Source organism: Corticium candelabrum, chromosome 2, assembly GCF_963422355.1.
Source record: "Corticium candelabrum chromosome 2, ooCorCand1.1, whole genome shotgun sequence".
NCBI lineage: Eukaryota > Metazoa > Porifera > Homoscleromorpha > Homosclerophorida > Plakinidae > Corticium > Corticium candelabrum.
The window spans coordinates 6,132,473-6,142,472 of record NC_085086.1 but is presented as its reverse complement, the minus strand read 5'-3'; positions in this window follow the sequence as shown (position 1 = coordinate 6,142,472).

Below are 10,000 nucleotides of genomic sequence, written 5' to 3'. Positions count from 1 at the left end.
ATTTTTGCGGGTTCGGACAAGATACCACTATTGGGGTTCTCAAATAAAGCAGTAATGCAATTTATTCAAATTGAGATCTACCCGACAGCCTCGACATGTTCGATAACACTAACGTTACCAACCATTCATGAAGACCTCAGTGCATTTGCCAGTCATTTCATGGAAGCTTTTAGAGGACACATTGGCTTTGGAAAATTGTAAACTTGTTAATGTTGTCACAGTTTGACAGTTAGGTGCATGTGTACAGCATTTGTTTGATTGTTGCTGTTAACCACTTTCACTTCCTCGCTATAGATATAGATGGTACATGCTAAGTTGACAGTTGATTTTATACATAGATTTTAGAAGTCATTACATTGAACATATACCCATACGTATGTTTTCCTGCTAGCGTTTCTTGTATACGAGTGTAAGCCTGCATGCTGTCAACATCATGCAGAGTCGTTCTTTTTGTCAATGTCATCACTTGAGTGCACGATCTCGAACAAGATGAATCTGCAGATAACTCGTTCTAGTAGCATATATGCTGCAGTAATGACCTTTACTGGAGTCTGAGCTATTTCTGTTGTAGGTCTATCATGCAGCTATCTAGATGCGCGTCCTTCACAAGTGGAATTAATAAACTACTTTGTGTTTGCTCCCACGTCCACTTACGTTTACTGTAGACATGGTATAGTCAAGAATTCATGACGTGCAACATATACCAAGTTCAGATATGCTTCTGCGTCTAGTCCCTTAAAATTTCTGTATTTACTTCTTGTGCAAACTCTGCATCTCGACAGTAACCAGCTGCACCTGACCATTTCAGCCAACAAGTAACATATCCTAACGGACTCAACACCTTATCGAAACAAGAGTTTGCGTCCCACATCAGGGGTTCAACTTATACTTGTTTTTTGCAGTACCTGGACTCGTTTACTGCTTATTGCTGAATAGAAGGTATGCAAAGAGCACCAGAGGCAAATCAAATCCCAGTCTAACAGGTGATGGGTATCTTGTATGAGGTACTAAAGGTGTGACAGGATTGTCTAGCTTACAGCAACAGTAATTTCATGGTGTTTTTACTCATAAATTGAACTAAAATGTTGATGTAAATAATTGCAAAGAAGGATTGTGACATCAAATAAGAATGAATGCTTTAAATTTTAAATGTCAGTCAATCTTTTGCCTGACCAACATTTCGCCTTATGTTTCACTCTGACTGATTTGCTTGCATGACAGAGTGTGAAGTATTTATCAATTAATATTTGAGGTAGGCATCTTTAGAGATATTGGTATGGCTTTTTTGCTGTTGAAGACCCTGTATTTTAAAAGAAGTGCACACAGTATTGGTCGTCTACATTTGAGCTTGGTATTAATATCAAGTATCAATTCAATACACACACATGCGCACACACAAACACAGAAACACACACACACACGCGCGCGCACGCACACACGCACGCACACACACACACACCACACGCACACCACACACCACACTATAAGTTAATAGTTTGCAATAAGTTTAAGTACAGTTCCTTAGCTGCAATTGAAGAGGTAGGCTTTTGCCAGTCATGTTCTGACATGCGCTGCCAAAGCAGTGAATTCCAATGGGACATGATCAGGCTTTTTAAACATAGTCCTTTGCAGTCTCCAGTGCTTCAATGGAAACAGGAATCCAGTATAGTTTTGCTCCTATTAATGAACATTAGAGACACGTTTACAAGCACACATTCATTCATTACTAGAAAGGCGACTTACCATCAGCTTTATGTGCAAAGTACAAAATGTCAGGAATCCCACCTGGTGCTTCAACACACTGCAATGGTCTTGTTCGATGAGCATTCCAATCATGTGCTATCCCATCAAGTTCTCTTTGAAGTACTGACATGAAACAGTATCTCAGGCAGTCAACTTGCGTGCTTTAGGAACCATCAAAGAGTTTCTGACTTTGTAAGTCCTGATGAAATTTCAGATTCAATTATATTCAACACGTATTTGATATAGATTGTTACCTTAAAAAGTCAGTCCACCACCACGCTCCATTCTTTTTCAATCGTCCCCGCCACCTCTATCCTCTAATATTAATAGCATCATTTACTGTCATAAGCAGACATATGACGTGCTTAAAGTAGAACTCCCACGATTTTTAAGTTGGGGTCAGATACAAGTCCCTTCCATAAACCGACAATTCGAAAGGACTTATGTTTTGTGCGCGACGTCTTCACGGCAGGAGAAACGTCGAAAGAAAGGGGCGTGTCGGGTAAGCGAGATACATGACGTCATTGGCGCAAAGCCACACGCACATGCCTTCGGGTTAGATGCAGTTGCGGACGGATTCGAACGCATACGTGTTGTTCTTTTCTGTCTGGTGTTCGACCTTACAGTTTCGAGCCAGAGAACGGACCTACGGAGCGTGATATCAACGCAGTTGAATGCATTGACGGCCATGACGGCTGACAGATCACCTGTGAAGATCTGTCTGATGAGAGCGAAAATCGAGTTGGGAAACCTGCTTGGTGCAGCTGCAACAGGTGTTCTGTAATGCCTAGCGTAGCTGAGTGCTTGTGCTGCTAGGAAGTGGACGAACTAGGGTATAGGGTGGAAGCTTCAGGATCTGATCTGCAATTATTACGCAGCATGAGAACTTCCTTGCTGTGTGTCTCTATGAAGGCGTTCTTCGAACAGCTGTAGTCTTAATGACCGATTGGCGACGGGATCCCATCAGAGTGCCACTAACTTTCATGTGAGTAGCACCTAGACGAACTTGGACTGGCTTGCCTGTGTAAAATTTTCACGAGGAAGAATTTTGCTTTTGTAAACATGAAGTAAAGTATCTTGGAAGTGTATTTTCGGCCAAGGTAAGTCTTTCAGATAAGGATAAATTAGAGGTTGTGAGGAATTGCGCCATTCCGAATGATGTAGCAGAGCTACATCCGTTTCTAGAAATTGCATCATGGCGCAGTAGATACATTCATCGTTTTGCTGACATTCCACGACCACTACATCAGCTCACACACAAGTGAGTACCCTTCACATGGTTAAGAGAATGTCAGAAAGCATTTAAACAGCTAAAGGTAGCTTTGAGCGCCCCTGTCTTGGCGTACCCACAGATGCGAGTGAATCTGGATTGGGGTGCGTGCTAGAGCAAGATAATTGAGTGGTGGCTTACGCAAGTAGAAGTTTGACCAAAGTGGAGAAACATTACAGTATGATACAAAAAGAATGCTTGGAAACAGTATTTGGTACCAAGCAATTTCGACATTACTTACTTGGACGGTCATTCAAGTTGTTTACGTATCATGCTTCTCTACAATGATTGTCAAGACTATAAAGGAAGTATTCTATATCGTTGGGCTTTAGCTTTACAGGAGTATAACTTTGAGATCGAGTATAAACCAGGATCGCAGAATGCCAACGTAGATGGCCTATCTCGCCTCTGTAGTTGTATTTTCAAAGGTGAATCATGTTCGTTGACTAGAGTATTACATTGCTTGTCAAGAGAGAGTTTTGTATCAGGCACAGAGAAATGATCCACTTATTTCTCAACCGTGTAAACGAATGTCAAACTTGGAGCTATCTCCTAAAGCAACTTATTCACTTGTACAGAGATAGGTTTAATTGTGACCGCAGATGACTGTGTCGGTGGTGTTCTCTGTAACTGTTATAAGACTAAATCAATGAGTGATGCAATTACTATTCCGATTCTACCGGAGAGTCTGCACCAACAGGCACTGAAGCAAGCTGATGATGCTCCTATTGCTTGACATCAAGGAAGATTGAAGACTTTGGACAAACTGCAACAGTTAGCCTACTTAGTTGGAATGAACAAAGATGTTTAAGAAACTAACCCTCCTTCATTCAAGAAGGCTCCACTGATTTTAATTCCATTTGGACGATTATGGCAAATGGTTTCAGATGTCGTTTTAGCGATATCAATTGCTTCAAGAGGACACAGTAACCTCTTAAACGTACAAGACTCCTTTACCAAGTGGCTGGAAGCCATTCCGGTAAAAGAGCAAACAGCTTCAAGTATTAACTCAAAGCTAGTGCAATTGTTTTCGACATTGAAATTCCTGTGTTCGTTCACTCAAATCAAGACCGAGATTTCCAAAGCTTGCTGTAGCGACAAACATAGGTAGCATTTGACATAGAAAAAATTTATAACTAAAGCTTATCACCCACTAGGGGATGGGATGGTGCTGCGCCTGAATAGATCGTTAACCTAAATGCTTTGAGCATATGTTCAAAAACAACATGACTGCCAGTGTCATCGGTCATGGTATTTTTTGCGTACAGAACAACAGTACATTCTATTACTGGTATGTCACTTTGGTCTAACGTTTGAAAGAGCATCTCAAAGCAATTGCCTGCAACCAGAAACATATGTTTGGGCCTGAATCCTATCAAATGCTATCCTATCTCATCTTAAGTACAAGTGGCAGAGACTAAAGACTTCGTGAAAAATAAGGTCGCCATTTCAGTAAAATACCAAAGGGAGAACTGTAATCGTCAAACAACGAAGCGCTCCATTCGGACAGGTCAATACCAAGTGATGGGAGTTAGATTCATGACGGGAAAGAGTTGGATTGTGCAGTCAGTTAGATGTCCAGTTCCGCTGGAAAATTGAATGGTCGAAAGAGAAAATTAATTATGTAAATTGATTTTGTCACATAATTCAACCACATTAGGCAGATCCCTGCCGCACCATTGGAACAAGAAAGCAATGGTGTCCACATCAAATTCGCGACCTTATTCTCCCAGAAGATTGACTAAGACAGAGAGTTGCTCGATATCCTCAACATATTTGACGTCCAGCAGATCGATAATAACATTTGCGTCAAGGAGCCTGGCATAAAAGGGAGTAGTGTAATATATTGCATTATATATGACGCCTGCATGACTAGACCTGTAAATGTGACTGACCGAAATGTTCAGTCAATTGCTAGGTATTGAGGTACTTTTTTGTTCTTATTTGTAATACACACATTGAGTTTACCAGCGGTGCCTAGCACACACCCATGCTACCTTTTACAACATTTTGGTGAAAGGTGGTTATGCCCATAAGAGTTTGAATGTGTTGTTGTAATTGAAGCAAAATGTTTGATGCATAGCACGTGTTAGCGTTTTAATCCTGTTTCTTAGTAATCAGTGCTTCTGTGTATTAAGTGCTAGCAGTTTTAGTCTGCACTGAGAAACAGTAATGTGTGTACTATTGCTGATCAAAATTGCCGCAACAATTGTAAGAATAGTAGGACAACGTATCAAACTGTTTATCTGTCGTAGAAACTCCTCCGCTTCTGCCTGTTTAGCTCATCTGTACCCCATTTGCGTATCTGACTGACTAACGGTATATATATATATATATATATATATATATATATATATATATATAGTCTATTCTCGAAAGTAAGCTACCCGATATATACAAACACCAAAATGATAAAATAATGTTGCAATAGTAGACAAATGTTAGTGTAGCTTGAGAAACTGTTAGCTAACCCTAATTGTGTTTTCAAGTATGACTAAATACTAGCAATTTTGCAAGCGCATTAGGCATTTATCATTATGCCTTTGAAAGCTGATATTTTGTGCACTGAAAGTTAGAAGTGTCGTTATGACAACTGGAAATTTAAAAAGCCATGGCCTGTTTATCTCAACAATAACCAAAAAAAGTAATATAATTAATTTTCAATCAGTTATTGTAGTATATGCCTTTACACTCTATAATACACCACTGATGTGTTTGCGACCTTTCTGATCTGCCTAGTTCTTGCGTGTTGCAGTCTGTATATCTATTCTTTTAGTTACGATAGTCTTGCACCTTATGTGCTTTCACTCTCACAATCTCTGTCGTTTACAGATGTATCCGTGGTTCCTCAATCAAGATGCTCTGAAATAGAAAAATGTATTGTTGGCTCAGACGGACAAGGCTTGTGTGTGTGCCAAGATTATTCATATTGTTCACAAGAATCTGATCCAGTATGTGCTACTGACGGACAGACAGACCTGAATGAATGTTTCTTGAAGATAAGAGCCTGTAAATGGCGTTTGTCTGACCTGCAAATAGCAGCTAAGGGACATTGCAAACCTAGAAACTCGGTAACAATGTATTAAATTTCGTGAAGCTTTGGCTGTAGATAATAATTTGGAATTTCATTGCGGTAATATGTTTGGAATACCGACTAACCGATATCAAGTTAGCAAATCTCATCTTTTTGTGATTAAGCTTTGCTAAACGTCTCAATGAACTGCTGTAACATTAAAATAGCATGTTTATATGTATATTTTAATGGAAGCCAAATTCTAGTAAAACTGGTTGAAAATTTACGCTTATTCGTCACTTTATGACAGTGGAGCATTTCACAACCTCTTATTGTACGAATAGCGACGGGCATTTTGGGCAGAAGTTTGCTGTAGTAAGATACGGATAAACATTTCAGATTTGTCAAACATGCAGGCGCAGTTTTACCGCGATGTCTCGTGACTTCTTTGGCAACATCTATATATATATATATATATATATATATATATATATATACAGGTCTGGAAAAAATTATAAGACCACCCTTCAAATTTTGGGTTTAGGGTTACAAATGTACCACATTTTGTTGATACCAGGGCTATCACTGTCATTTATAACAGTTTGGTTCATATACTAAGATGCTGTAAGACATGCCTGTTTATATGCTTATATTAATCTGAAAATGTATCAACCAAAAATCTACCAAATTACATGACAATTTGTTAGAAGAAGATTTACTAAATAAATAAACATACAATAAGCAGTAAATAACAATAACCAACATTAACAGCAATATGCAACTACAAAAGTACGAAAAACACTCAATATTTTGTGGCAAAGCCCCTGTTTTTAATCACAGCCCGAATTCGACTTGGGATGCTTTCCACCAGCCTCTCACATTCATCTTGAGTGATCGTTTCCCACTCCAGGCGTAGAAAATCAAACAACTCTCCTTTGTTTGAAGGTTTGTGATTCTCCATTTTGCGTTTCATGGTATTCCACAGGTTTTCTATTGGGTTAATATCTGGAGATTGAGCTGGCCAAGTCAGGATCCTGATGTTCTTTTCTTCCATCCATGACTTTACAGACTTTGCTGTGTGGCATGGCGCATTGTCTTGTTGAAATATCCAGTCATCAGAGTTGGGGTATAACATCTGAGCTGATGGAAGTAGGTCTTCTTCGAGAACAACCCTGTACTTGGCTTGGTTCATGCGTCCTTCGCAGAGTCGGACTTTGCCAGTTCCTGACTTACTAAAACAACCCCATATCATCACCGATCCTCCGCCGTGTTTCACAGTTGGGGCAAGGCATTCTGGTCTATACGCTTCTCCTGACCTTCTACGAACCATCAAACGCCCTGGAGTGGGACAAAGCTGGAAATTGGATTCGTCAGAAAAGATTACTTTGCTCCAGTCATCAACAGTCCAATCCTTGTGGTCTTTTGCAAACTTGAGTCTTTGCTTTCTTTGTCTTTCATTAATGAACGGCTTCTTTCTTGCTCTGTGGGACTTCAGTCCTACTTGAAGGAGTCTGTTGCGAACAGTTCTGGCTGAACAGTTGACATTGCACCCAGATTTCCACTCTTTTTGGAGGTCACTTGAAGTCAGTCGTCTATTAGAGAGAGACTTTCGGATGAGGTAGCGGTCTTCCCTGGCACTAGAGAGACGTTTTCTGCCACGGCCTGGTTGCACTTCAGTTGCTCCAGTTGTTTTCTTTTTCTCCTTTGTCTGGTGAACAGCAGTTTTGGAAATCTTGAGTCTGGAAGCAACTTGTCGCTCGCTGTAGCCTTCCTTCAGCAGTACCAGGATAGCTGTCTTCGTTTTACAACTCAATTGCTTCTTCTTCGGCATGGTAGTATTAGTTAAAAATAGCATTTAACGTTACTCCATATATAGTACAGAAATGAAACTTAAATTGTGGGTTTTGCATAGCATGTAGTTATACTTAGTAAAACAATTTCAGACCAGGTAATGTCTCTGTAACTTCTTTTGCTAAAACGCTATTTTTATTGTTTTGTCTGCATTTCATTATCAAAAATGTAATGGTTAAATATTATAGATAATCATTATTGCTCAATCTGATTTGTCAAACCACTTACGTAGTCAAAATGCATCTGGTCCTATAATTTTTTCCAGAGCTGTATATATATACTTTACACTGCGCGATTGGTTTAAATGAAAGCTCTAGAACGAGAGGGAGAGAAGAGACTCGTTGGGCGAGAGTTCTCTGTCGGCTGTATACTGTTCACAACTCTTGCCGACTTTTTACCAATCGAAATGAAAACAAATTCGTAGAAGCAGTAGCTTTTGTTATTGTTTTCCCTTCGGTCTGTGGAATGGGCAGGAGGCAACAAGTGTTTTGTACAGTTCACGAGTATCGGGTAATGTTTACTTTGCTTTCGTCACACTGCAGTTATAATTGGCCCAAAAATTTGCGTATAGTGTTGTTCCGTCGTATGTTTCTCTTCACAGGAAATTAGTATCAATATATAATTGAATCGGACAGACGACGTTCAAATCTAGAGATGATTATACAATAGGATTATAAATCAACTTCAAGCGAAGATGGCATCATCTGAATAGTGTTCGTTTGGGCATCATTTTTCAACACTTAACAGCCAATCACATTTGAGATTAAAAATCAGCATGAAACGGAGGAAGTACGTGTCCCGATTATAGTGTATTTCTGACACAGTGTATAGAGTTATGTAAGCCGTCAATTCTTTTGTACGTATTTAGAAGATGAACGATTTAGTGAATAGGTTTGTGTTTCAGCGGTGTAACTATTGTCGCACAGTAAATATTTTGTACGTGATTTTTGTATAGTGTAGATCAACGTTCATAAATACATACCGTATTACCTCACTTTATGCTGCATGCCGGTTTAAGCTGAAATCTACCAGGGTGCCGGTATACCCCGGGGTATACCGGCATGCCGCAGTATACGAGGTAAAAGCAGGCTTTCTTGTAAAAGACGTCTACATACCTTTAATTGCTGTGTGCAATCATGCTTCGCAACAAAACACAAGCAGCAGTCTCAATGATGCAATGGAAATGGCTTAGTTCAGTACCAATATCATGTGAGGAAGAATACTAGGCTATATTGAAACATGTATAGTGTTCTGTAGAATCATTCAGCTTCCTCTTCCCCCTCTTCTTCACAGTCCTCTTCATGATCTGTCAGCCCTGTATGGTCTTCTTCATCTGTCAGCAGATACGAAGTGCGTTTCCAGCACCTACACAGCGCATCCTCCCTTACACCGGCATCTCCCGCTTTATTCCGGCTTGCCGGTATAGGTACCAGACTCTCTCCAACCAGCTTCTGGTAAGTCTCGAGTATACCGGCATGCAGCATAATGTGAGTTAATACGGTAGTTAATAAGGCAATACCTTCTAATAGTCATTGAGATCTCAAAACCATGGGACATAACAACGACCATAAGGACTATAGATGCGAGGAGCATCCTGAAGGGTACTAGACTGAGTCCAAACACTCTTGACTCGTCGACAACGCCCGTCATCAACTGCTTTGAGCTGTTGAACTACTCTTGCTAAGAAAATCAAAGCGATGAAAACGCCTGTGACGTTAAACTGTGACAACAGCTGCTGCAAGTCTGCGATGAGCTATTTCCTTGTAGATTTAAGCGCGATCTTCAACGCTGATCTAGTCAACTACTAATAAAGACGACAGAAAGTTTTGAGTGCGTATTCAACAACCGCGATCATTTATACAAAGCAATTGAGCTGAAAAACATTCTATAGACTAGCTATAATCAACTCCTACATCAGACTGTACACTGCTGTTTGTAGCGAGAGTCTCACTTGCTCTAACTAGGTTGGGTGGCTTATCTGACTGAAACAGTGTTCTAGTTTGTTTGTCTCTTGAATAGTCAGTTATACGTATTGTGTCAGTCGATGGTACATCAGACTATACACTGCTGTTTGTGGCGAGTGTCTCACTTGCCCTAACTAGGTTGAGTGGCTCACCTGACTG